Genomic DNA, 27,940 nt, shown 5'->3' with positions numbered 1-27,940 from the left:
GCCCATTGTTACCTCCCTGGTCCTCTCAAAGAGCCTCTGGGAATGAATGCATTTTACAAATAAGTTTTAAACACCATAGATCAGGTTATACCAGCTAAAAATGATGCCCTTAAAGTACAGCTTTCAAAAAGAAGAAAAGAGCACAGTCATGGACTTTCCAAATGTTGTTTCTCCTACCAGTGCTACTTGACCCTGAAAATTTTATTCAAGACTTACAGCAACTTGAACAGCTCGCTGCTAATTTCCTACATGGGAAACACCCACAAGCTGAGCAAGACTTAAGAGATCACAGAAGCACAAAATCATAAATGTTGAAAAAGACCTCCAAGATCATCAAGTCCAACCTTCAAGCAAATCCAATTGCAGGGGACACAGCAGAGAGGAGCTGAACTTTTCCCATGCAGGAAAAAACAAAGGGGGCCACTGAGGACTGACCTTCCAGGGAAACAGGAAATTTGCTCCCTCCCTTTGTGCCTCTCAGGAGGGTGACACCCCCAGTGAGGGGCACTGCAGTGGTGGGCAGGCTGCAGGTTCCCCCATCAGCAGAGCTTCTCCGTTTTTCCTCCCTAACCTGCAGCTCCCTGGCAGTCCCTTTTCAGCAGGATCACCCCACCAGCATGTAGTATCTTATTCTGGACATGCACAGAAACACAGCAGCCAAGTAAATTCTGTTTCAAAAGATACCTGAGAGCAGTTCTGTTTGTCTGCACACCACAGAAAGTATTTACTGCTCACTTTATTTCGGTTTCTATTTCCCTGCTTACAAGAATTGGAAGTGAGATAAATTAAGACAGCTCATAATCTCCTTCTGGCCTGAAGTCAGCAGGGAAAGGATTGGCCTTTGAATGCCCAGTCTAAAATTTAGCTTTTTTTTTTTTTTCCAGGTGAATGTAATCTGGCTTCAACGTGCCCTTCTCCATTACACTGACAGATGGTGCCTCGGTGCAGCAGATGAAGGCAGATTACCTGTGTCACCCTTCCTATTTAGCCTGGCATGAATATATTAAACACCAGCTCTTGAAAAAGCTCAGCTGCAGGGTTAAAGGTGCCTTTGACATTTACTTTCTCCCAGGAGCTTGGAGAGCCAGCATAATAGTGCCAGACAAACATCCCCACATCATCAGCTGAGTCATTCTGTGTTGTGACTCCCTCTGACCTCATAAGGTGAGTGAGACTGATATTTGTATTACTTGAAGAGAAACTTCTAGCAAGCACCTTGAACACTCCCAGAGTGGCACAATTTAGAGCATTCCTGTTGTTACCAGCCCACTCCATAACTGTGCTTTGAAGATCAATGTTCCTGAGCTACCCAGGAGGTATAAAATGAGGTTTATATGGAGCTTGTCTGCAGATAGACACAGGTAAGAAATAATATTTTTAGTTGTAGGTCAAATCTTTTAGAGGCTGTAGAGATTAAACACAGTCAGGATCCCAAGGGAAGGTAAGAATCTGGTATTTTATAGATCTTTGAAAGGTCTCACCTGCTGCCATCTGCAGTAAAATAAAACACAGGCTGTGTTTCACAGATTCATAGAATAGCTTGGGTTGAAAGGGACCTTAAAGCCCATGCAGACCAAGGCCCCTGCCACGGGCAGGGATGGCACCCACTGGATTAGGAACCCCCCAAGCCTAGTCAGGGAATAGATCACTTCCTGTTCTGTTTGGTTTTGGTTTTTTGGGGTTTTTTGTTTGTTTGGGGGTTTTGTTTGGTTTTTTTGTGGTTTTGTTTGGTTTTGTTTGATTGTTTGCATTTGTTTGTTTTTTTTAAACCACAAAAGCCTAACACTAATTGTCAATCCCTTCTTGGGAGACCAGGGTCCATCTTGCCATGGTATTTCCAGGTTTCTTTTCCTGTGTCTCCAAACTGCAACCCAGTAAGACTGGATTTATCAGCCAAACAGCCCTGAGGCTGTGGTGGGTTTACCCTCAAAGGGAGAGGTTTACTTCAGAGCCACTCTGGTGTCCTCCTTTGGACTGAGTGCCTGTCATCATTTGGACCAGGTTAGGTAAACTTTCAGGACAGTTTCTGGTTTAGGCTCAACCCAAAGGAGCAGATACCCCTTCCCACAGAGAGCCCTCCTGCAGCAGCTGGGATGAACCACTGACACAGTCCTCTCCTGGTCCAAAGGAGGCCCTGCAGAGGCCAGCAGTGAGGAAGGGCACAGCAAAGCTGCCTTTTTTAGTGGTGCAAAGGCTGGGTTATGCACAGTGGCTGCTGGTTGCTCCTTGCTGCCCCAGGACAGGGATGTACAGAAACACAGTGAAAGGCAAACGCTTGCTGTTTTACTTTTAGTGTGTGCAAACAAAATTTCACCAACGCCATTTTAAATAGGACTTTTGGGGCGTTCAGGCAAAAAGCAGTTGGGCCAAGCCACGACTCCTTTGTGAGTGAGCAGAGCATGACTGCACCAATGAATCCAGATCTCTTTTTCTGTGGAGATCATTTTTTGATGCACATTTGTTCCATGCCATGCTGATGCATTCTGAAACAATTTTTTAGCAGAAAGTGTAAAATGTACCTGCAGAGTATAAGGATAATAATGGGATTAAACACTGTCAATCTTCCTGCAGGAACTTTTGGGGAAACCCAAAGATTACCTCTGAGGCCATATTTCTTTCCAGATTTCAAGCCCATCCTAGATCTGCCCAGAGAGGAACACTAAAAGATGCTTCTTCTCCCTGTCTCCAGATGAATCTGAAGCCAGGGAGTAAAGTTAGAGCAATTAAAGGAAATGCTTTCTTTCAAAACAAGATTTCTCAGGAAATTAGAAGATCTTGGCAGAGGGTCTTTATATAATATTTCTGTGGGCTGAGGAGTATGAGATGCCTGAGGCTGAGAAAAGCTTGTCGAAAACTGGTGATTGGCACTGAAATAAGTCTAAAGAAGAGTCTCTGAGCACACAGTATGGACTGGGGGACAGAGCTGGGAAAATCACCTAAACTATCCCCAGGTGCTCATTAGAAGGGACCAATCTACTTTGAAAAGGCCATTGTGCCATCACTGTTATGACATCTGAGTCAATATTATCAGTTAGCTGTCAGAATTACATAATTCCCTAACTCGTCATAGTGCTTTAAACTAGGCATGATACTTCTCTTATTATATATTGCCTTGCTTCCTACTCCAGATAAAACATCATTGTGTTGAACAGCAGTTAGTGGAAAAAAACAAATATCTTTCAATTTTCACACCCAGAATCTTGTGGATAAAACTGTAACCATACCATTTGATGTAAAATCTCTACCCTAGAATCGTATGTTATTTTGCCTAAGAAGAAGCTGTCTTAAAATTTTCATTTAGAATTTTAATCAGACTTCATTTTAAATGTTTTAAAGGTACCAAACTAAATAATTTATTATCAAATACACCTGCATTTATATCTGCATAGATATCAGAAATCAATTTCTGTAATTGCAAATTTATTGGGGAATTTGACGTAATCAATATGTGTGTGTGTCTAATTACTAAAAATTTTATACATTTATATATCAGCATAATCAGCACAATTTTATGGAAAACAACTTCGAGTCGTATTGGAGAAATGTTGAGTAATTACCTTCCCTTTCTGGTTCATAATATTATATCAGGAAAAATCTGCTCAGAGAAGGGCTGATTAGATGTTGGAATGGGGTGTGCAGGGAGGTGGTGGAATCACCATCCCATCCCAGGAAAGGCTGGATGTGGCATTCCTTGGTCTGGTCTGAGCATGGTGCTCAATCAAGGTTGGCGTCAGTGACCTCAGAGGTCTTTTCCAACCTAAATGATCCCGTGATTTTGTGATTCTATTAGCAATGACCCTGCATGACAATTCTGGCTGTATTAGCAACAAACCTGTATTAAACCAAAACTTTTTACTTTCCTGCTGCAAATACCAAATTCTTATTCTGCTGATATACACAATGGCCTCTCTTACGCTGCGCTTGCCAGTGTGCATTAAGTGATGTGTTTACAGGTTTCCCACACACTGCTTGTGTTTTCATCATGCTATTTCTCCTGTCCCCTCAGAGGATGCAAGGAACGTGTTGTTTTGGTAAGGGGGTGCTTTTCAGTGTACTAGATGCTCTCACTGTATGTGTTGAGCAATGCCACAAATCTTTACTCACTACTCTTATTTTAAATCTCCTGTAGGAATTGATTGGCAGTCTCAGAGTCCACTACCTTAAGATAAACTCTGGCATATTATTTAGGAATAAAAAGTTCAGCTGTGCCAGTGTAAGATTATTAAAGGCATTCTTCAACTTGGACCTTCAGGTTATGTGCTAGACTCCTTTATATTTAAAGGCTGGCAAATGTTAATTAACGAGAGGATGATCAGGTCAGGTTTGTATATTCCTGTTCATGCAATTTCCAAATGAACTCATGGCAAGTTTATCACTGAAAAGTGACACTGGAATGATGAATAAAGCCAGATATGTTAGTTAGGATAGCATGGTGCTTTGTAACCCTACCAGCATTTGGCATTAGTGTGACACTTACAGAGTTTTTAGAACAGCAAAAACCCTGACTACAAGTGACAGGTATTTTCAAACAAGAAAGACTATGGCTTCTTTAAAGTTTCCTTGAGCTGGATCCTTTATCCTTGTGTCCAACCTCAGCAACCTGGTTTTCATTTATCAACTCATCGTACAAAGGAACGGGTCCTGGTAACAGTGGGATGATTTTACACAGAGGGGCACTGGCAGAGCTGTGTAAAACCCAGCAGATGTTTACTGTAATCCTTTTTGTCTGACTAGGCTCACACAGTGTCACCAGTTCTTCCCCTCTCCACAGGATCTGGTTTTATACCCCATGCAGTAAGGCTGTAGCACTGGAGGTACAGCTGGCTGTCACTGCTTCTTTTGTATGTTCCTGAAAAAACATTCTGATACATTATGCATGGGTTTTTTTCCTCTGTGTGAGATAACACTAGGTCATCCTGAAATAGTGTTTCTAAATGCTGCAGAAATGTCCAACAGGATAAAAATATCCACTGTCCTTAATGAATAGGGAGAAATTATCTACATCATTATTTTTACTTTCCAAAGCTAAGACTGAATGCAAATTGTTCTCAACCTAGAAGACTAATATGAGCTTTAATTGGCTTTATGAATATGTTCATTGGTGCTATTTTACCTAAAAATTGTAGCTGGATGAAGTTGTTGGCTAGCACTGGCAGAACTCGGGTAAGTAGGATGAGTATTGCTCCACAGCTGAGGAGCTGTGAGTACAACTTCCTCTCTGTGAATTTGCAGGGCTCATGGGTCTCTTCGCCAATCCAGAAGAGAGGGATGTGTGATTTAATCTCTTCCTTTTGAAAAGGACAGAAGGTTTTGGTACTTGAGATCCAGGAGGGCAGATGAGCTGTTCACGAGTGGCTCTGGATTAGGCACGTGCATGCTCTTTGGTGGAGACCATGCCATGGGTGCATCTTCAATTACTAAATCTCCATATTCAAATGAGTTCTCACAGCATTGCTAACTATCAGCAGTATTATCAAGCATTGTATTTGTGTATCAAAAATTATTTTGAGCTCAATATTCAGCCCCTTCCTGCTACCTAGTATTAGCTGGTGGGTTCTGAAATTGTAGACTCTGAAGAAAAACAAACGCAGGAGTTTCCACGTACAACATTCTCAGTGGTGCCCTAATTGTGTTTTAGTCATATCAATATAAAAGATATTATTTCACTATGAGCACTGTGCAGCTTTTTAGAGCCTTGGGGAATGAGCTGAGGAATGAGCCTCTGGGTGTGAAGCGAGGCCTGGTGGTCTGTTTGACATGGGAATTTGGAGAAGCTGTTGGAGGGAGAGCAGTGCTGAGTTATTGGTACCACTGAGCAGCTCTGAGCTCCTTCCCAAGGATGGCAGAGTGCAGGTTCAGCAGCTCCTGGTGAAAGTACAGGAGGTGTTCTGACTCTGTTTTCTGCTTGAGCAGCGAGAGCTTTGGATCCCAGCTTTGTCCCAGAGGTAGAGCAGACTGTGCTGGCTGCAGTGGCCAGGCTCAGCAAGGCCCAGAGGCTGGGCCAGTTTGGCCTTTGCTGTAACCTGTGCTCTCACCTGGCAGCCCTGTTTTACAGAGGGCACCACGCAGTGCAGGCTGGGCTCTGGCACCTGCAGCACCTGCCAGGCTTCAGCTGTTGGGGCATTCTCCGAATGTTCAAGGAAGAGAGAAGCTGTCAAGGGGACAAGTGGACGTGGGGGGCAGGTATGCTTTGGGCATGGGCCATGTGACTCTTTCCAGGCTTGTGTTGGCTTTCAGAAGCTCTAAGCTTGAGCTAGCTGGATCACCAAGCAGCTTCCAAAGCACATTCAAGGGACACCCCAGCTGTCATCTGGCTGGGGACCATTGCTGCAGGAGAGGAAAAATTACAAGTGTGCTTTCCTGCTTTATAATAATTGAAAATTTGACATCTAATTTACTTTCAAGGAGACTTTTTTCTTAGCAAATGAAATGTGGATTTCCCTTTAGCAGGGAGAGAGAAAAAGAATTTGCATTTTGGATACTTACCTCTCAGTCTAGGGCTGGGTTATCCCTCCTGGCTTCTATCAGAAACATAATCAGCAAGATCAGGCTTTGGGTGGAAAAGAAAGACAGGTCTGCCTGGAGGCCATGACAAGAAGTGCTTAAGTAGCCATGTGGTACAGAGAATTGACTTTTTTCTGTATTTTTTTTTCTTTCACAAATGTACAGCAGAGTATGGAAAACAAACAACCAAATTAAACTGCATTGCTTCTGTGAACAGCTGCCTGTTAGTGTGCTTGTTTTTTGGCTCACTTCATTAAAATGCATGATTAATATAATCTAGATTATGATCAGAAATAGGCATGACACCTCTTAAAGTTAACAAAAAGTTTCATTTCCGTTCTTGTTATATGATTCACAATCACCAGTAGTTATCTACTAATACATACTTTGTCCTGACATATGTCAGCTTGGGTGGTTTTAATTATGTTCATTTTGGTGTGATTATATTTGGAATAGATTGGATTATAAACTTATAACATTGATTAACAAATTGTATGAATATATTCATTTAATACTGGTCCAATTTTGCTCAGATGATCTTTCTTAATAATAGAGGGAAATTATTGTAGTGAAGGATTGTAATGCTGGTGTCAGTCCTTGGTGATCACTGATGCATTCAAAGTGCTGATATGCCAGCATGGAGGTTGATGGTTACAATGTGGAGGGAGAAGAGATTTCCAGTCCAGGGTCATCAGGCCTCTGTGATATTTCCAAGACCACAGTTTCTTACTTTAACTAATATTATGCAACTTGTTTTGCCAGTGGGGCTTGCAGACTCTTGCCTCATCTATCCTCTCCTGCAATCTCTTGCGGGAGGAGACTGTCTCTTTGTTCTATGACTGTGCAATGGTTTACTGCAGTGAGGTCCTGATCTATGGAATGCTCTGTTAGGTGCTTAAAAACACAGATGAGTAAAACCACCATTAGCACCTGCTCAGCCCTGAATGCAGAGGGAATATTTGTGCATCTAGCTGCTTTCTTTTGTCTTCTTGGGTAGAAAAAGGGATCTGAGCGTTCACATGGTACCTGCTGTGGCTGGCCTCTCATTCTGCTCGACCCTTCAGTTTCCCTCTTGCCCTCCCACAGAGCAGCAGCACAAGGCAGAGTAGGGTTTTCAGCTTATAAAGGATGTATTATGGGCAGGGAGCAGTTGCATAAGGGTTGCATGAGAAGCACTTTATCCTATAAGTCTCTAGGAGTATCTAATCAGTCCTTTCTGCTGCCTCCTGGCATGACAATCTACCTTTCCTCCCTGTTTTGGAATAGAGGTTTCCAGTCTCATCTTCCGTCTTGTGCTTGCTCAGCTCTGGATGTCCCTCCAAAGGAGCATTTTGCTCTTGCAGACAGGCCCAGAAGTGTTTCCTGTCAGTCACATTTACCAGTCTGATTTTTGCTCCTAGAGAAATCCTTTCCTCAGCTTGGCATCCATTTTACATGAATTTAAATGAAGGCAGAGAAGGTGCTAGGATGCTCTTCTCTTGTAAGAAGTTACTCTTCTCTTACACTTGCTATAGGAGTATCATGTAATGAAAGACAGTAATCAGCTTTTCCTTTATTAGATGAGACTGATCAGACCCATTAATACTTAATGGAAATAGGATTGTTATATAGTTTATCCAGATATGCAATGGTTCTCCAGAGATTTATAAATTGCTTTGCATCCTGGATTCTTCCAAGTTCAGTGGTATTTCTGCAGTTCACCATAATGATTGAAATCGACAGAGGCACTCACCCTAATTGCTACCTAATCAAATTTGAAAATGCTTTTTCAAGGATGTAAGATCATCTCTGAAGCTTGCTTCCTTCCCTTTGGACTATCACTGTCAAAAATTGTTGGCCTTCTGGTTGCTCAGCAAATTTCATTTCTTGTCCCAGGCTGCTTTATCAGGAACTGAAGTGATGAATTGATTGGTGTGAAAGTCTAATGATTAGTATACTAAGAAGATTTAACATATTTTATATATAAATATATATATATCTCCTTATCTATCTATGTATGTAATGCATGTGTGTGTGTATTTTGTCTTCTGTAGGTTTTATAAGAATATATCCCTTGATTTTACATCTTGGAAGCCTTCTGTTAGCTACATCTTTTACTCACTTTGAATGAAAAAAGCTAATCTCTGGATAACCTGTCCTTCTGAAGCTGAAATCATATGGCTACTTGAAAAATATTCTTTTTCATAGAAGAAAAACTAAAGGGATTTATAAGAGCTTGAAACCAGTTATGGAAAGACAGAAAATACTAGACTTGCATTCCTGTTTTGATTGCTTCCTCTCGCCAGCAGTTCTGCTCTTCCTTGGCATTGCAGTAATGACTTGCAGCTAATTCCATCATGGTCATCACACAGTGCCTTGGCTGTTCTGGGCTTCAGTCTCTCTCTGCAACATCTGGGTGTGACTCGGTGGTCTGGGTTGGACTGGGTGGTCTGGGTGTGACTCGGTGGTCTGGGTGTGACTCGATGGTCTGGGTTGGACTCGATGCTCTTGAAGGTCTCTTCCAGCCTGGTCATTCTGTGAACTCTGTGATTCTGTGTTATGGGGCTGAACGACTGTCACAGGACTGAGGGCAAGATGCACTGGCAGCACTGCTGGCAGGGCAGTCTGGACATTCTGCCTAGGCCTGTTGGTGCTTTACAGAAAGCAGGAGCAAGGTGACAGTGCCCAGGCACTGCAGCCAGCCCAGCTGAGCAGCTGCATTCGTACAGCCCCATGTCCCCAACGGGACGGTGATGCCTGATCCAACACTGAACTCTGTCTGAGGGAGCTGAACCTGGTGGGCTGTGGGACCCAAGAGATCCCAGCTCCCTGCAGCAAGGTTCAGGTTGCTCTTTTCATCCCAGATGCCAGCTCCAGCCCGTCCTGAATCTGACCCCCATCCTCAGGGAAGGAAAAGCCCCTTTCCCAGCTCTTCTATTTCCCTCTCGCCTGCTGCTCTGACCTGAAGCTCTCCAGCTGCTCACACACACGTGCTCACCCTGTGGGTGGTTGCAGCAGCCCTCACCTGTGCCCCCACCCCAAGGTGCTCGTGTCCTGCCCCACGTCAAGGTCCCTGGCAGCCTACCCCTGCCCCTGCCCTGAGTGGGGCATGCTCATCCAATACTGAGTTGGAAGTAGGATTTAATATGTAAATAGAACAGACTGTAGCCATCAAATGTAATGTTCTGCCAAATAAACTGCTCAGCTGCCTGCTTACATGGGAGTGCACCCTTTGATATTCCTTCCTCACACTTTTCCTATACTTGTTCCTTGCTGATCTGATCTGATCTCTCCCTTTATCATCCCACCTTCTCTCCCCTAAGCATGGAACAGATACTGCATGACCCTAAATGTCTCATTTGCTCCAGCCCACAGTTTTCTTTGCCCTGCATCTCACCAATGAACAGATGCTGCTTTAAAAGGAGCTGGCTCAGTGTGTCAGGCAGAGTTTCTTTGGTAGGTTTCACACCAGGGACGATGGTGTAACCACTTCTTGCTGTGCAAATATTTGGTATTTTCTGTTCTTCACTGGTCTGATGGCTTCAATTCCCCCACCTGGCAAAGCGGGACTGCAACCTGTTGATATTTGGGAAGAAAAGTATGTAGGTTCTAGGTTCCCAAACCATAACCACTTACAAAATGATGTATTTTCAGCATTATTTGTATTTCCCTGTTCAAATAGGATTTTGGGTGGCATGAAGAGGAAAGATAGACCTGAAGCTAGGAAGGCAGTGCTAGGCAAAAGTGCTGTGCATATGCAATAGCCTGGGAAGTGTACGTGTTTTCTTGGCTGTCTGGTTTTGAACAGATTGGTGGTATGCTGTTGACTTTTATTTTTTTACTGCACTGTAAATCTGCTAAACTCCTATGTTTTGCTGAAGTTTAAGCACCTCTGAATTTGCACAATTTGAAATGGAATTTGCAATGCAAGGTGGGGAGGGATGTTGCATGCATAAAAGACCAAATTTTATTTATGGAGACCCATAATAATGCACTGTAGGTTACTGAAGTATGCAGGATGAACAACTGTTATAATAATAACATCATAAATTTCTAAATTGCTGTTAGGGAGTAAGGTTTGGGAAGGCTGGTAGCTAAAGTACAAGCATTTTCCTGTAATTGCTCTATAGGCATGTAGGTCAGAGTCTTTTCTTCTTTTTTTTTCTTATATTTTTTCCTCAGTGAGCAATGCCAGTTCCTTCAAGCTGGCTTTTCTAGCCTGTGACATTCCTGTTGCATGTGCAGAAAACTTTGAAAAATGCTTTGTGTCTATCTGTGCAGGTACACATACATGCAGTTTTATCTGCTACTATTTAGAAAAGCCTAAGAAACCTTTTATGTTTCAAGAAAATTGAACATGAGATTTGAGATACATGCAGCTTGTACTGTCACAGCACAAGGCTTCCCTGTTGATAAAATGGGATTGTCAGAACTCAGGAAAAATTTGTGTTTCTCCCTTGTTGCTGTGAATCAAGAAAATTGAATCAAAGAAATCATGGATTTTTTTTTGAGTATCTGGTGAGTAGGAACTATTGGCAATAAAAATCTCAGCAGTTTTCAAGCCTCTCACTCATGTACCTACCCTCCACACACACCTTGAACATACACCTCCTGCTCCTTCCTCTTTCCCTAGATCACTTTCTTTTGTCCCTTTTGTGTACTGTGGGAACTATTTTCTCTTCCAGAAGGAGAAGCCTCAGAGGGTGACATGCTCTGCTTGTGATGGTGTTTGTTGAGCTGGATGGTGACGTGGGTGAACTGATAATTCTGCAACTGGGAAATATATGCAAGGCCACGATCAGTCCACATACCCCTCCACCAGCAGCACCAGAAATGGATTTATGAATCACATATTAGTCAATAGCCTCTTAAGCATGAAAAAGGCAGAATCTCCCAGCAGTTTCCATGGGACTGTACTGAAGGGCATTTTCTTGCATACTGAAGGGTCAACTGAGAAACAGTTTTCTAAATTATGTGGTGTGCCAGGCCTTTAAACTCTGTGCAGCTGACCCATATGTCCCCACACTTGTATTGAGAGTACCGTGGTCGAGTGTTTGGTACTAAGACTAGTTTTCTAGCTCACCATTTCTTCAAATTTAAAAACTTTTTTTAATAGCATAATGCTGACTTTTTCCTTTCCTTACTCAGTATATCTTAAAACAGTATTTGACTTCGGAGATATCCAAAACTGACAGAGAGTTTAAATGCAAGAAAAATGCAGTAAAAGCTACTGCAAATGGTTTTTATGGGCACATATAATTCAAGGGGCTTCTGGCTGCTATAATAGCTTTTTTCAATCAAACCTACAGCTTTTCTATATGTGGTAAACCACTGTGTAATGAAGATAACCTTGACAAAGTATTGGAATAATAAGGCAAGTTCTATCAAGTTTGCATTCCTAAATTATTCAGAGACTGTAAAAATGTACATTGAAATATTCTGTGCTTCAGTAAAAGCGCCCCTGCGCTATTCCTTTTTATTTTTTTAGTGGATGCAATGGTTTCAAAACCACATTCTCAGGCGATTCTCTAATTTATACAGGACAGAGGCTTTTTGTCATTGTGTGTCCCTGCAGAGTGTCCCGGTGACGCTTTGGAGGTCAGACCTGGCGGCTGTCCCTGGCACGGGCGTGCAGGTGAGCCCACAGATGGCAGCTGGGGCGCCAGGCAGTGTGTGTCTGTGCCTTGGGGCGCTGGGTGCCAGCACAGGGACGCCTCCTCCAACGCCGGGCTCTGCCCCAGGGATCCTGCCAGCCCCCGGGGCCAGCCCAGGCTCCTGCCACCTCCAACATGGCTTGGCTGGGGCAAGTCTCAAACTGTGCACGGCTGTGGTCCCTGTGGGATGGGGACCAGGAGGGCCCGTCACCCCAGGAGGCTCTATTAGAGAGAAAGGCCTGGTTTAACAAAGCCTTGCTGGTGCAGTCCCTGTGGGATGGGGACCAGGAGGGCCCGTCACCCCAGGAGTCTTCTATTAGGGAGGAAAGCCTGGTTTAACAAAGCCTTGCTGGTACAGTCCCTGTGGGATGGGGACCAGGAGGGCCCGTCACCCCAGGAGGCTTCTGTTAGGGAGGAAGGCCTGGTTTAACAAAGCCTTGCTGGTGCAGTCCCTGTGGGATGGGGACCAGGAGGGCCCGTCACCCCAGGAGGCTCTATTAGGGAGGAAGGCCTGGTTTAACAGAGCTTTGCTGGTACAGTCCAACATGGCTTGGCTGGGGCCAATCTCAAACTGTGCACAGCTGCAGTCCCTGTGGGATGGGGACCAGGAGGGCCCGTCACCCCAGGAGGCTCTATTAGGGAGGAAGGCCTGGTTTAACAAAGCCTTGCTGGTGCAGTCCCTGAGCAGCGCCCCTGTTCTCATTTTAAGCCTTCCTCTCTGCTCCTGCAGCTGATCCCCATGCAAGGAGACCCAAGCTGATGGCATGGAGAGTGTGGAGCACAAACAAGAGCCTGTGTCAGCTGAAGCCCCAATTGCTGCTTGGGTTAGTGTCAACCCCCAGCAGAGAGGTTAGCTAACAGAACAGAGGACTAGACCCCATTTCTGAAGAGTCTGAAAAGCCCCTGTGCCACAGCAATCACTGTGACAAATCAGTGTGTTCTGTTGCTGTCTTCAGGAGAACTACAGTTTGACCCATAGAAAAGAAAAAGAAAAATTAGAGTACTAAATATCTAGAGGATTATAAAAAACTATGGCAAAGCAAAGAGAGCTATGAAAATCCCCATATCTATGCTGAAGACTGAAGGTTCATTAGCCAGTAGGTCAGCTAGCCAGATGAGTTAAGGTGAAGAAAGAAAGAATGTTACTGGAATGGCAAATTATTTTAAAGCACATAAGGATTTCATATATCAGTACACAGGATAAAATATCCCTTTGCCATAGATAAACATAAAAAGACCTTATTTAAAGCTGCCATTTAATCTCTGTTATTCTACTTAGTTGTGTGTAGGCAAAGGTAATATCTAGTTAAGTGAATTAGAGCTCCTCAAAATTAGGTTTATCTTATTGGTGTCTGAAAATGCTATTATTATGCTATTATTATCCCTGATACAGTAAGCCCTGATCCCAGTCCTATATAATACAGATAAATATAGGAAGATAGTTCAAGTTCTCAAAAGCTTATGCTGAAAGGTTAGTATGAGCTGTAATATGCATGCAGGGTGTTACTGTGCTACTGCCAGGGTGAATACTGTATTTTTAAACTCAGATGGGAAGAAGGAAAAAACCAGTGATCGAGCTGTAAAAACAAACAGACAAAACAAAGAGGGGAAAAGAGGTGATACAGGAGAAAATATGAAGAGATTAATGGAGGAAATGTGTTAGGGTTGACATGAGAAAACAGAAGGAATAGCTGGAGGTAGCAGCTAAGCAGAAAGACAAACAGCATTCAGAGTAAATACCATAGAAAACAGCTTTGTCTCCTTATCAGTGTTGAAGGTCAAGGTCTAAAATGTTTCTTCAGCTGTTCTTGCCAATGTAAGTCTCTGGCTGCTTCTATTCAAAATAAATCCCAGATGCTATTCAAGTGATGGCTGGCATATACATTTCAGAACTCGGGGAATGCTAGGCTTTCTTCAGACATCATCTTCCAAAGTAATTTACCATGGAACTGAGCTTTCAGTGACTCACCTGGTGGGATTATAGTCTTATTCCTCAGTAGTAAATATGGCAGAATGATCAAGCAACAACTAGATTAAAGTAGTGCTTACGTTTCCTTCTTTCATTTCCTACATATATTTAAATTTATTATTCTTATTTTGTTGTGGTGCTTTCCAAGAAGAGAAAATGCTTATAAAAATTCCAAAGACTTATTTTTGGAAGGCAGTGGGCAGTAAATTGTCTCTGTCCAATGAGCCTTCAGCTGGGGGTCTGACAGACATATGGCAGCAAATTGTGTCTGTTAAAGTAAATCTGATCTCAATGCCTGCACTGCAGTCACTTCTCCTCTGCTATCAGTGTCAGCACTAGATGGTTTAAAGCAAAATCATATATGCATAAATTAGTTGTCATCTCCTTCATGCCTTTAGGACAGGCAGTCACCACAGAGTGAGTGAAACCAGATGGTTGGAGGATCCCTCAGCTGACAGGCAGGAAGAAGAACAGATCTTGGCTTGACATTCAGACAGCGTGGCTTGGCCAGCTTCGTAGGCTGCAGCAACTCAGGGTGGAGCCTGGCAGTGGAGTCCCTGCACAGAACCACTGGCTGGTCCTGATGAGCGGTCCTGTGCCCCACAGTGCTCTTCAAGACCTTTCTTTCCTCTGCCCTGCCTACAGAAAACTCAGAAAGAAAGAATCTGATCTGCTTTGCATTCTGTTTCCTCATGCTATGGAAACGAGGACTCTCTTTCGTTCCTGTTTGATTCCATGGGAAACCTCCATGCAGGTACCTGTGTGTTCAGCCCTTTCCCCACAGGCCACAGCACCACTCAGCCAGCACTTTCAGGATCTCCCTTGGATGCCATCAGCAAACTCAGCTGTGAGCCAGGCTGCCTGAAGGCAAGCTCTGCAGGGACACCAGGGCTGACAAAACTGCAGCAGCAATCCCAGTGATTTAGAGATGAAAGCTGAGAGGAAACCTCCGGGTGTGCGCACTGCACACAGCTGGGAGCATCTCTGGGGTCTCCTGGATGCAGGCAGAGAACCTCTCTCATGCACAGGCTGCTTCAACAAAGCCATTTTTACCACGTTGTAATATTTGCTGTCTCACTGGGTTTATAAAATTGTTGCAGTACCAGAAAACTGGGAGCCCTAGAGACAACTATTCTTTCCTGACTAATATATAAGAAAACTTCTTTATTCTGCTTTACTCTGTCCTTGCATCTTTCCGAGCAATAGTGAAAACTTTGCAGCTTACAAAATTTCAGAGGGATTTTCTATCTGTAAGTAAAATAAAAGGAAAAAAAAAAAAGAAAAAGAAAATTCTTCCCAACAATTAGAGAGCTTTTCTAACAGTGTCAGTCCCCCTAGCCTGTAAGATGGCAAGGGCATTTCCCCACCTTGACATAGGAGATGAATACTGCTCACTTTAAAACAGGTGAAAAGCAATCAGCCACTCTGATAAATTCCTGTAAATAAATAAACAAACAGCTTCAGAAATTTAATTTCAAAAAGTCCAACTCTTACAGCTTCATCCTCCTTTATTTTTGCTCCACTGCTAACCCTTACAGAACAAAGAAAACAATTTGACTGCACTGACCACAGCTCACTGGCTTCAAGCAAGGTCCAGTATGGCTGTGATTTATGATCTGGACCTGCAGGCCACAACACTTTGTGTTCAGGCTCCTATGGATTTGTGCTTGCCTGCTGAGGTCTTGGCCCCACAGCTCCTGCTCTAGAGGCATGGCCTCAGCTATCGCTTGTTGGTTGGCCTCTTTCCTTTTCAATTGATGTGCAGCTTCACCTGGTCTAAAGATGAAAAAATTCAGCTTATCACCTCCAATGCCATATGTTCTTTCTTCACATATAAGAATAAGTAAAAAATGGCTGCCCTAATAGAATAGTGACCTAGAGTATCTTAATTGCAATGAGAATTGGTAGAAAATGCAGAAAGCCTTTCCATTTTTTCTGTTTGCTGCTTAATTGAGAACTTGCAAATTCATTCTGTTCCAGCAAGGTGAGAATCACTTTTGTTTTGTTTTGTTTTGTTTTTTTTCATCATTTGATTGAGTGATAGATAAAATATTCTATGTCTTTCGTGCACAAACCATCTGCTTTAGTTCTGACTTTCCCTCAAATGCAGAACTTAGGGAATTCCAGAGATCCCTGCAACTACTTAAAGAGGCACGGAGTATCCCCAGCCACAAATACAAGTCTGTATTGTTCAACTGGTCTTTGCTAAAGTGTGTGTGTTCCTACAGCTTGCCAGTCACTCTGATACCATAATGGATATCACATGTGCTAGCTTTCAAAACATCAGAATTTACTGTAAAGTATAAATTCAAATCAGGCACATAAATTTTAACCTGTGTATTGTGTCTCTGCCATGTCATTTAGGAAAAGAAGAGAAAATTACGTTCTTAAAAGCATTTTAAAAAGAACCTAGAAAACCTGAAGCTCGCCTTAGAAGCCTGGTCTAGAAAATGAGCCATCAATTCACTTGCAGGTGGTCCTGACAGCAGATCTGACAATATGTTTGTTTGGCTGCTGTGATATATGTTAAGCTTCAGTGCATCTCCCTAAAGGTTTAGAACACGAATGATTTCTAAATAAGGGAGGCACATTACACTTTGAATAATTACCCCTGCAGCCTGTGGCCTGCATAGGCAAAGATGCAAAAGAAAAGCGGAGTTTTGAGAAGGAAAAGTCTGGTGAAATAAGCAACTTTAATCTGGAGTGGCTCTTATGCAGCTGTGGCTTTGTAATCAATAACTGTGGCACATTTCTTTGCACATAATTATGTGATTAGGTTACTGTAATTTTAAAAATAAATAGCATATTTTTTTAAATGCAAAAGCACATCTGAAAATAGACATCAAATTTCCTTAAATATGGCTTAAACATGGACTGTGCATTTTTATAGCATTTGTTTCAAAGGTTTGTAGGAATATTTTTCCAGCTCTTTCTCTTGGGGATCTTGAAGTTCAATGAGATTATTTCCTCTGCCTGTATTGAGGAAAGTAAAACATTTTTCCCTCCCACTGTATTTTAGGAATCTTGCTTCCCTTCTTGCCTATTACTGGTATTAGCCAGCACTTACATAATGCTCAAAACAAGGAGAAGGAAAGAAAGAAGCTAGCCGAAACTACTGAGCAAAACTGGGAGGACAATTAAAGTTTTCTGACTCATTTTCATACTGTTTACACTGAATCCCACTGCTTCTGGACAGCCAGTCACCTTAGCATTCATTGTAAAAGGTTGAGAGCTAATAAAATAACTAACACATCATATTACATTTAGAGAAAACTCATAAAACTTTCATCTACTTTTTTTTTTTTTAGACAGTCTTGAAAAGAAGCACAGACATTAATCCAGCTAACCCAGATCTGATTATGCCCAAGGAAGGAAATTTTTTTTATCCACCTTTTTTTGCAGTGCACCCTAATTCAGCTCTAGACCTCTCAACATGACTGTGCAGGCTCCTCCCTCAGCTACCTTGTAGGTTTCAGCAGTTTGTACATTCCAAAGTTGCTTTCAAATTCTTGGAGCTCTGAGATATAAAATACAGTCCTCAGGTTTTGCACTTTGTTTTCTGTACAATAACAAGTGAAACAGTATTTGCTGTTTCTGCAATTTCTGTCGCTTCTTTATGATTTTAATACTCGGGATAATTATTTTCTTTTTCAAAACAAACCAGTCCCCTAAAAGCGTTGTGGGCAGCTGGCCAGAAATTGCCATAAATGCTTTCTCAGCGGTGTGAAACTTCTGATATGAAAGACATATGTGGTACAGTGCCTGAGAAAGGAAGGGAGAGCTGGCATGATGGCTCCTGCAGAAATACAGAAGATGGATATAAATCAATGGAGGAATGCAGTGGGCAGCTATGAATTTACAGGAAGGCAGACTCAGGCACAGAGATACAGGGAGAAACTGAGAAACTTTGATTCTGGATGTCAGAGGCTGAGGAGGACACATCTAAGGCGGGCACATCTAAGATGGAAAGGACTAGGAAGTAAAACCTGTATTTGTGCTGCAAAAGTATTTGTGGTGTTCTACGCACAGACCTGGAAAAGGGTGTGAATGAAACTGTAGATGGAGAGTAGAAGCTATCAAAAGAAAAACAGGGATTGTGTTTATGTGGCCAAGATTTACAGAATACAATAATTGAAGATGTCTTTTAAAGTCTCACTGCTGCATCACTGGTTTCATTGGGATGGCAAAACTTTTATTCATTAAAGACTGAAAAATTGTCAACTCTTGCTTTTGATTAATAGCAGGGTCATCAGCTAAGCAGGGGTGTCATGCTAGATCACAGCCTGTATAAATTATTTGTGAACAGAAGCAAGTAATATATTCTTACACCTGAGCTAGTCACTATTAGGATTTGTGAAATTTAGTTGCCCAGTTTATATCATCTCACCAAGTCACACACACAGTGAAATTAGAAACAAAAAGTTAGGCTGTCATCATCCAGGCATTTGTCTTTTGAAAACATACACAATAATGCTTGTAATGGGCTTTGCACTACTTTAACATTTAAAAGACTCACATACCGACTGGAAATGTTCTGTAAATAAAAGGAATGTGCAGAAAAATCTAATTTACTGCCTCAGGACATCTTTATTTTTCTCTTATTTTTATAGTACCCATTGGCTTGTGTAAAGGGTTTTGGTTCACTGTTGCATTGAAAAGCTTCTGTGCCCAATTTTGTCATTCTCATTTAAACTTGCAATATGGGAACAATAGCAAAATTCATATTATTCTTAAAAACACATTCCCTCCTTTCTTTTGGTAATAAAACACTTCATTGAATGTAGATTTTTTGGTCTGGATAATCTATGCTTTCTCATCTCAGTAGCTCAGTTTTTCAATGGAAAGGAATAACAGTTAATTTTTTTTATGTTAACTCTATATAATGAACATGAAATGAGTCAAAGAATGAGTGGGAACTAATCAGGCTTATACCTCAGAAAAATCCTGGTTGAGAAAAGGCTTCTCTCTTAATTATACCTGGCCTTGCTACCATGAAGTTTTAATGAAAAGAAAAAGGTGACTAAAACTAGGAAGGGTTTTGATTAATTCTCAGTCTGTTATTTTCATCTGATCTATGCTTCTGGCCTTAATAGGGACACCACTGATGATCTGAAAGCACACAGAGGGCTGTGCCTGCATTAGCAAGCGGGCAGCTGGGCAGGAGCACAGCCCTGGATCAAAGCAGTTGCTGCAGGAGCCCCAACATTAAACGCAATTTGCACCTTTCACTCTGGGTTCCACTCAGCCTGGCCCGCGCAATTGCGTGCCCCAGCCATGTGCTTTGGAAATGTCCTGAGCCCACAGCGCTGCTCCAGCCCCATTAGGGTTTGTAGGGCATTAAACCTGCGCCTGAATCAAGGTTCCCTGCCCAATTTAATCTGAAATAAATCGAGTTCTCTTGTGCCTGAATTGCTCTGCAAAATGGTCCAAAATGCTAATGCAGACAGAGACTGAGCCAGACAGCAATATGTGTACTTTTTTCCCAATTTTTCTGAAAATATCATGTTGACTGGAGAACTTCACAAGTTTCTAATTTGAATTTACAAAACCAGAGATATTTCAAATTATGTTATTTTCTGAATATAACTTGAGCTAGCAGTATTATGCATAGATATTCTATGCATAAATTGTAGACCAAAATCATATTGCCTCCATATCATAACTAAAGGGTGGATTCATTTCGTACAAAACATGTAGTCAAGGGGTTGATATTAACAATCAGGGCAATAGAGCTCCAAAAATTCACTTTAAATGCACGTAGAGAAATCTATTTATGGAGTGGCCGAGAGAATTCTGAATACAATGCAAGATTGTCACTTTCATGGAAGTTATTTGCTTCTTGATATTATAGCAATCTGAATACATTGCTTATTGTGCTTACTTTTTTTTTCTTCAAATAATGGATATTCTCTTGCATCTCTATAAAGATTTAGCAGACTATTTTAAGTGATGACCACTTTTATTTGCATGCCTAGATCTACCAATATATTCCTAAATTGGTAGATCTTGAACCATCTTGAACCTTGAACCATCCATATCAAACTTACACTTGAACCATCCATATCAAACTTACAATGTTGTGTATGCTTGTACATTTAAAAGTGTCTTTCTTCGTTGAAGTCTGAGATACCTAATTTTACAAGAACAGTGTAGTTATATGATATGTAACAAAAGAGCCCTTTTTTTTTTTTTTTAATGTGATAAAAACTTAGATACACTGCAAGGAAGGAGCCACATAAATTGTCATTTAAGCATACAGGAGTTGCAAGTAGCTGGCATTTCACAGAATCAAGGCAACTCTACTGGCGAGTGCTTCCCTTAGCAGTTTGTAGCACTCCTGGTTCCACACTATGGAATCTACTTTCTGGGCATATTTAAACCAAACACATGCAAGAATCTGCAGGTGTCACTTGTTTCTTAGTTAATCTCTTTCTTTACACCCTGAATCAGGAAGCCTCTTTGTCAGATAAGCATTGCATCCCCAATTAAGGTGCTTGTAAAAAATGAAAAAAAAGACAGTCTAATGGCCAGATAAATTACCTCCGAGAGAAAAACTCCAGACAAAAATGTAGTTCACTTCTGTTAAGACATGCAATACATTCAAAACAGTTAAGAAACACCATTTCAGTTTAGGGTATAGAAAACATCCACATTGCCTGTAGAACGGAGCCATTGAGCTGGGACAAAAGATGCATGTGCCCAGCAAGGACTGTTTCTGATAGAGAAAACTCAACCTTTCAAATCAAGAGACACTTCTGCAGGCTTTCCTTCTAGACTATAGCTTTCCCCGTATGCTCTCAGCTGTAACCAATAAATCTAAACACATATTTACACTGCGTGCTCTACCGCGCTGATTTTAGGAGAGTACAGGAGCTCTAACAAGTGTATGAATAGGCAATAAACCAGGACCCTTTGGAAAACAAATCACTCTTCCTTTTCTTAGAAATTACTACATGCTGTCAAGATAGATGAAGAAATACAGGATCAATAGAAGGTATTAATCTCTTCAGAATTACAATTATACATAGTCCTTTAAGCACATGCCTAGAGCTAGTGAATTATTGCATTTGAAGTGAAACTGCAGATTAAACTTGGAGCATGCAGAGGGAGGCAGACAAAGAGAGGGAGAGAGATGAATCTTTATAAGGGGGAGGGGAGGGACATTCTGGTTTGACACATTAGAATCTTTACGTTACTGTTCTGCCAGTAAAGAGCCTCTCTGGAGGTGTATGAAAGATTTTGCACTTAAAACTAAACTGAGAAAATAATCTTCTTTGCTGTGTAGATTAATGTTAGGAAATTTTCCTTTGCTTGTCTTGGGCAGTTCTGATTCTCTCTGCATACATTTAAAACTTCTTTTGGTTTTTCCTATCTTCCCCAGGTTTGGGTTCCTGAAATGTGCTAGTCACTCTGTGAGGGAGGAAAACAGGCACAGGTTTGTAGCTCGTTTTTTTCTCTAACTGAAGCCCCTTCCACACTTGCCACAACCTCCAGAGAGAAGGAACAGGGAGGAAAAGAAGACTGTGTGGGTCGAGCAGGCACATGAAAAGGAAGTAAATCAAGGTTCCAAAGACACATCTGAGAACAAACTATGAAAGATTGGTTTCTTGTGGCTGTATTTCTATCCATCCCCAGACTCACCTTCTTCTCCCTAACTATACAACTACTTATCATTATCTTGGGGACATTTTAATTATACATCATACCAAGTCTTGGGTCCTTCCCTGTCATAATTTGCACTTTCATAGTCCCATATTTAAACATCTCTGCTTTCACTGGGCACTGGTTCCTGCCTTACAATATTTTTTGATTATCCTTTGGTAATATTTCTATTGCTACAGCAATCAAATTTAAAATTAATCTTCCTTCCACTCCCCACTTGCTGTTTCCCAGTTGTGGTTGCATTGGTGATGGCAAGTGCTGAATGTCCTTCAGTTAGACAGTGAAAAAAGCAAAAAAAAATTAGCCATTCTCTTAACTCTCTGAACTGTTTGGACTTTGCCCCTCACTCTGCTACAACTGGAACATACGAATCTGAGGAACCAGAAAAGAAGCTGAAAAAAATGTAGATGGCAGAAAGTATTTTTACATCAAGAAACAACAGTCTGCTTGCAGAACTAGTAGCCACAGTTAGGAATGTAAAACCCAACCACTGGCAGATTTCCTAGTTTAAAGACAAGTGCAAGCCAACACAATGTTAAATACCTTTCATCCCTTTGCTTCCCCTTTCCTAGAATTACTCATTATACTTCTGTACAAGCATTAGTTTTTTGTTATTGTAAAATGCAAGTCAGAGTCTCTTTAAATTCTCAGCCTTGATGACTCGCAGCAGCAATGAGTTCCACAGTGCACGGAAAATGCTCTGAACAGATATTTCCACTTATCCATCCAGAATATACCATCTCTCACATTCCTTGCATTTGCATTCTTCCTCCCTGAAGCAGCAGAAAAATTATTTTATACTGCTTTAATTGTAGGAAGAATCTAATTTTTTTTCCCAGGTGAACACTTTCTGTGCTTCAAATGTATTGTGCCTAATGACAGCTTCTGTGAGCTCAGTGTCTGGTCTCCCTGCAGCTCCTCACAGTCCACTCTGCACTTCCATAACCTCAATAACATCTGCAATCTGCTTAGTTTGCTGCTCAAAAGCAGAAAACCTTGGTCTCAGGTGTGATTTTGAGACACTCTGTGTTTTCCCCCAGCAAAAACTGACAGTTTAATTCTAGTCTTTCTTTTCTGTCTCTTCGAGAGTTTTGATCCACAGTAATACTTTTGTTCACAAATACTTGCTCTCCTTGCTAATTTCCTGAGAGGACCTTGTCAGAAGGCAGAATAAACTGCCTGCTGCCTATTGCTTCGGAGGCACTCCCTGAACTTCAGCATATCAGTGACACTCTGCAGCAAACTCAGCAGGCTAGGCTTTATCACATCCCGGCCTTTCAGGTGTTTACTGTTTTACTTTCTTGATATAGATGTAATGTTTATTCATCTGTAACTTTTTGGATCACTTGTGAAGCCTTTTTAATTAGAGATATAAAATTTGCCACCCTCTAAGTCACTGATATAGTAGGCATTTTTAATTAAAGCCTGTGCAGCTTGTTAGCTGCTCTGCCCTGTCAAGATTCAGAATTCTGTGATCTCTATCCTCTAGGCCTGTTGACTCGAAACTTTTGAATTATCAGTTTCTTTCAGCATCTTTCCTTATGGTAGCTCAATCATCACAGCTCATCATCCTCACAGACAGGCGAAGCAAGCTGTGAAATCCACTCACTCTCTGCAGCAGAGACTGGTGCAAAGAAACACCTCTTGGGGGTACCTGCTCTTTCTGTCAGAAGGAGCCATGCTCAACCCAACCAGCAGCTGTGAATTTAAGTTTTCACACATTTCCATGCCCTAAAATCAGCCCTAGAATGCCCATTCACCTCTCCTCTAGTGCTGCCCACACCAGGTGTAGGTTGGTGAGCACATTCCACCTTTAACCTCTCGGGTCTGAAAGTTTGTAACCTCAAAATAAGGGCTTCTCCCATGGTTTTCCTTGTTCCTCCCAGCTGAAATACAAAGTTAACCATGATGCATGAATTTCCACAATCTCTGATGCAGTCTTTGAGGAAAACTATACATATTTAGCCATACTCTGATTGCACTCATATGTTCTATTAGAGACATAATAGAAAAAATGCAGCGTAAATATAAAGTTTGTTTTAAATACATATCAGAGAAAGAGAAAGAAGACTGGCAATTCTATACATGACAAAAAATGTTACCCTTTATTGAATTAAAATTCTGCCAGCCATAAAATAATAATTCTTTTTTCATTCTGTCTGAGAAAGACAGAATTTTCTAGCTACAGCAATGTAACTTAATAACTTGCCCAAGGGGAACAGAGCTCTCAAAAGACTAAAAAAAAAATCCCACTCCAGAGTTATAACTTTCAGATCCCAAATACAGAATCTGATTGCGAATTTCATGACCAAGACTTCCTATTAAGCTTCTCCCAGTAGTCACGAAGAACTGGTCTACTCTTAATATTTACAGCAAAGTAAAAGGCCTGTTAGTACATTGTCTAATAATGTGCAGCAGAAACTCTTGATGGAATGTCACCATCTGTGTCTGTGCCTAAAATGGAGCTTACTTTTGAAGATATTATTTAAATTATTCTTTACCAATTAAAGTACCAGAGTGCCAAAGTGATGACAAGATTTTTCCTGTCTACTTCTTAAAATTATGAGAGTCTTTTTTCATTTTTTTCTCCATCCTCTAGAAGTTCATGGGAAGTAAATTTTCAAAGTAGTGACATTAATGGGACTCATGCAGTTAAATCCCTATGCATCACTTTGAAAATTTACTTGCTAGTGTACTAATAAAAATTTAGGTCCTTGAATATTTATGATCCTCTATGGGATATCATAAACGTAGCTCTTATTTAAATAAATAGGTGGAAAATCTGCCATGTGTGCACAGTTTACTGGCATTCATATAATTGCTATCAAACTGCATTGTCCAAGAGTGTCAGATTAATTTCCATTGTTCCATTTGCTGTTTGACCCTATCCCCCTTGATAATTGCAGATTTTTATCTGGATTCCATTTCCAGAGTTTAATCTCCCGCTTAGAAGGACAGTGAGATAAAGACCCAGAGCACGGGGAAGGAAAGCTTTTTAATTGGAAAAGTGTAATTGAGGTGCTGAAAGCTGCTGGTTTCCTGCGAGCTGCACAGCTGATGTCTTCTTTGGGTGGCCTTGGAAATTTCCACCAGCTCCTAGCTGGCAAGGGACCTCCTGAATGGCTGCTGAGGGTGGGAAGGGAGGGACAGGGATGAGTGGCGTAAGATCGTAGTGGAAGATTGATTTAATCCTAAAATTTGGCACAGACAGCTACAAAGCTGTGATTACTTCTGGGCCTACTCAATGCCCATAGCTCTAGATGGGCCCTAATAAATATCCAGAAACAGCTTCTGCAGCAGGACTGCTGCAGTGTCTTCCTGGTGCTGGGTATTAATCACTCGTTGTGAGAAGACAAAATTCAGATTCACTCTGGCACGATTTATCTCCATGATTTAGCCCCTTATACACATCACATCTTTGCAAGCCTGGGTCTCTTGCCTCGAGGTACGTGTCTGGTGGGACAGGAGCCCTGCCCCATCACAGATGAGAGAGGATGGTGCCCAAGGGGCTGTGTTTGGGGATAATATCCAGAACCAAAGCACTTCTTCACAGGAAATTGTGAGACTGTGCCTCAGGTGCCTGCTATATCTTCTGTTCAATACTCCAAGCACAGTGAGAGGATTATCTTTTTAGCTAAACCATCTCCTGATGCCTCAGAAATCACAAGTCAGGGTATTTCTACATCAGTGTCGTCATGTAGGCTTTTAGAAGTTGCCGTGTCTCCTTGTTGACCTAATTAGTTATTTATTGCTTTTGTGTCTGCAAGGCTTCCAGAACAATATAGTCCTTGGAGAAGGAAATGTTTTTATAAAATGTTACCAGCTGAACGGCGGCACCAAAATAGAGCAATGACAGAGCATTTGTTCATCTGAGGATTCAGCGGAGGAGGCACCACGAGCGGAGCAAGCTACGGCAGCCTGACAGCTTGGATTGTCACACCAGCAGAGCTCAAGCCTTCATCATTTTTATCCTTTGAGCACATAATTGGATCTACCTATTAAAATGATATCTAATGAAATCAAACTTTTCATACTAATTGTGTAAAAGAATGAAGAAATAGCATATGACTAAGGAACATTGATTTCTGTCTTGTTACTCAATTACTTATCCACCCAGAAAACTGCCATTCTAACAATGCTTAAATGCATTTCTACTGGTACAGAAAGGACTTCACAGGGACAAGAGTAAGTTTAATAAAGGGGGAGGACAGAAGTGAGAAACAGAATCCGGGGAGCACAGCTGGAAAGTTCTCTCTTAAAATATTAAGCTAACAGCTAGCCTGTTGTTTTGTGGTTTTTTTAGTTACCAGGGTGTTGTATCTTTTCTAAAAAGAGCCCCAAATCAAAATCACAGCCCATGATCCCTCCATTGGTGTTCATCCAATTAAACAACTCTATCATAGACTAGTTCTTGTTCTTTTAAAGACTAGATTTCTCTCTCAAGGTATGCATGTGTGTATGCATATTTGATTCTTCCAAAATTTGGGGGGGGTTCTTTTGTAAAAACACATCATAATTCAGCTATCTTTTACTGCTTCAAGATTGCTGAGGTTTGTACTTTGAAAATATAATAGTTCTTGTAATAATTTCCTGTTATTCCTTTAGGGAGCTGAAAATCAACTAATCTGACTCCATGCTTATCTTTAAAGGTCCAACCTCTATCTATTATGTGTCAGCTAAAATGGAGCAAACGTTTTGTGTATGTGTGCATGGGAAGGGAAAAAATATAAATAAACAGAAGGGAGAAACTCTAGGATGTGTTGTAGTTCCTCTTTCCTTATCATGAAGCAAAAATGGCAAAAATAGGAGCATTGTTGCTATGCATCTCATGGTCCTTGCTCATGTCCCCATGGTAACTAGCAGAAGTCATTTGCATTCTGCAGGAGCATCAGGGAGATGCATGTGTGCAGCACTTCAGAGGGGTGCATGGTCCAAAGGGCAGGGCAAATATGGCCAGCTTTGCAAAAGCACTCAAAGGCCACCTGCAGGAAGCTAACAGAAGTCCTATTAATATGTAAACCTTGCCAAAACAAAATTTTATTTTAAGGTTAGTTTGAACGTTCAGTAAGGGGAAAAGCTCTGGAAGTTTGTGGTGGTCCAACATACAGTTCATGATGCAGGCCCTCAAATGTCATCAGGAAGAAAAACTCTTCTGAAAGTGGAGATGCAGATTTGCTTCAACTTTACATTTGGTCCTCATTTTACTGCATTAAGAAGTTTAATTGATGTTTTCTTTCACTATTGCCTGCCTGTTTTCCTCCTGCCAAAAATGTCCTTCCCTCTGTTATGGATTTTCAAGATTTATAAATATTTTTATCTATATTATGTATAATTATATTTTGTGATAAATATGATATGTGCTTTAAATATCTAAGTAATAATTATGATATATTTATAGAAGTATGTCAGTATATACTATAAATATTATGTTCTTATTAATATATTTCTTTAGAAAATGTCTGCTTTTAGAGGAAATGTCACTGAAAACTTTTATCTATATGTGTGTTGGTTTATAAAGTTTTCATAGCAGGAGTGCTACTGAAGTGGGTTCTCTAAGAAGCTGCCAGATGCTTCCCCTGTGTCCAGCAAAGCCACTGCCAGCCAGCTCCAAGACAGAGCTGGTGTTGGCCAAGCCCATCAGCGATGGTAGGAGCAGCTCTGGGTAATGTCGGAATCCAGAACATCCCTCTGGGTGCCCTGGATGGCCAGAGCCGCTGGCAGGGGGCTCTGAGACCCTGGCAGCAGCCAAGGACACTCTTGGGGTTTGGATCTTAGCCCATGGAGCAAATCACCAACTCTGTATGAAGAATTACAAGCCACACACACAAGTTTAGATTGCATAGTAGAGATAGTCACGAAGTGAAAGGAAGGACTTTTGAGTGCTGTACAGGGGGGTTTTAAGCCTTGTACACTGGGGTCCAGGTTTTGTACATGGGGGTCAGGGGTTCTGAGATGGAGGGATTTGGGTGTGCCCTGTCCTCTTTCTTTCTCCTTCCCAGCCTCCATGTCTTTGGTGATGTTGGCACTCACAGACTGGTTTAGAGTAGAAAGTCACCATTCAATATAGATAGTAGGCATTGGGGAAAAAGTATAAACATGTAACACGTAATGTGTGATATAAAAGATGGCAGCAGCCCCTGGGAGGGCAGTGTGCCTTTGTCTGACCTGCTGA

At 41.6% G+C, this 27,940-nt stretch overlaps 1 long non-coding RNA gene across 1 annotated transcript; it reads left to right on the top strand.

Annotated features, from left to right (window-relative positions):
• The first annotated feature begins 1,039 nt into the window (after positions 1 to 1,039).
• LOC119702289 lies at positions 1,040 to 27,496 on the top strand. Its single transcript, XR_005257306.1, has 3 exons — positions 1,040 to 1,164; positions 21,488 to 21,541; positions 25,536 to 27,496. It is a non-coding gene; the product is annotated as an uncharacterized LOC119702289 (long non-coding RNA).
• Positions 27,497 to 27,940: the final 444 nt, after the last annotated feature.

Source organism: Motacilla alba, chromosome 1, assembly GCF_015832195.1.
Source record: "Motacilla alba alba isolate MOTALB_02 chromosome 1, Motacilla_alba_V1.0_pri, whole genome shotgun sequence".
In the NCBI taxonomy this organism is placed as follows: domain Eukaryota; kingdom Metazoa; phylum Chordata; class Aves; order Passeriformes; family Motacillidae; genus Motacilla; species Motacilla alba.
Note: the sequence above shows the minus strand (reverse complement) of the source record. Positions and strands in the feature narration are given on the sequence as shown.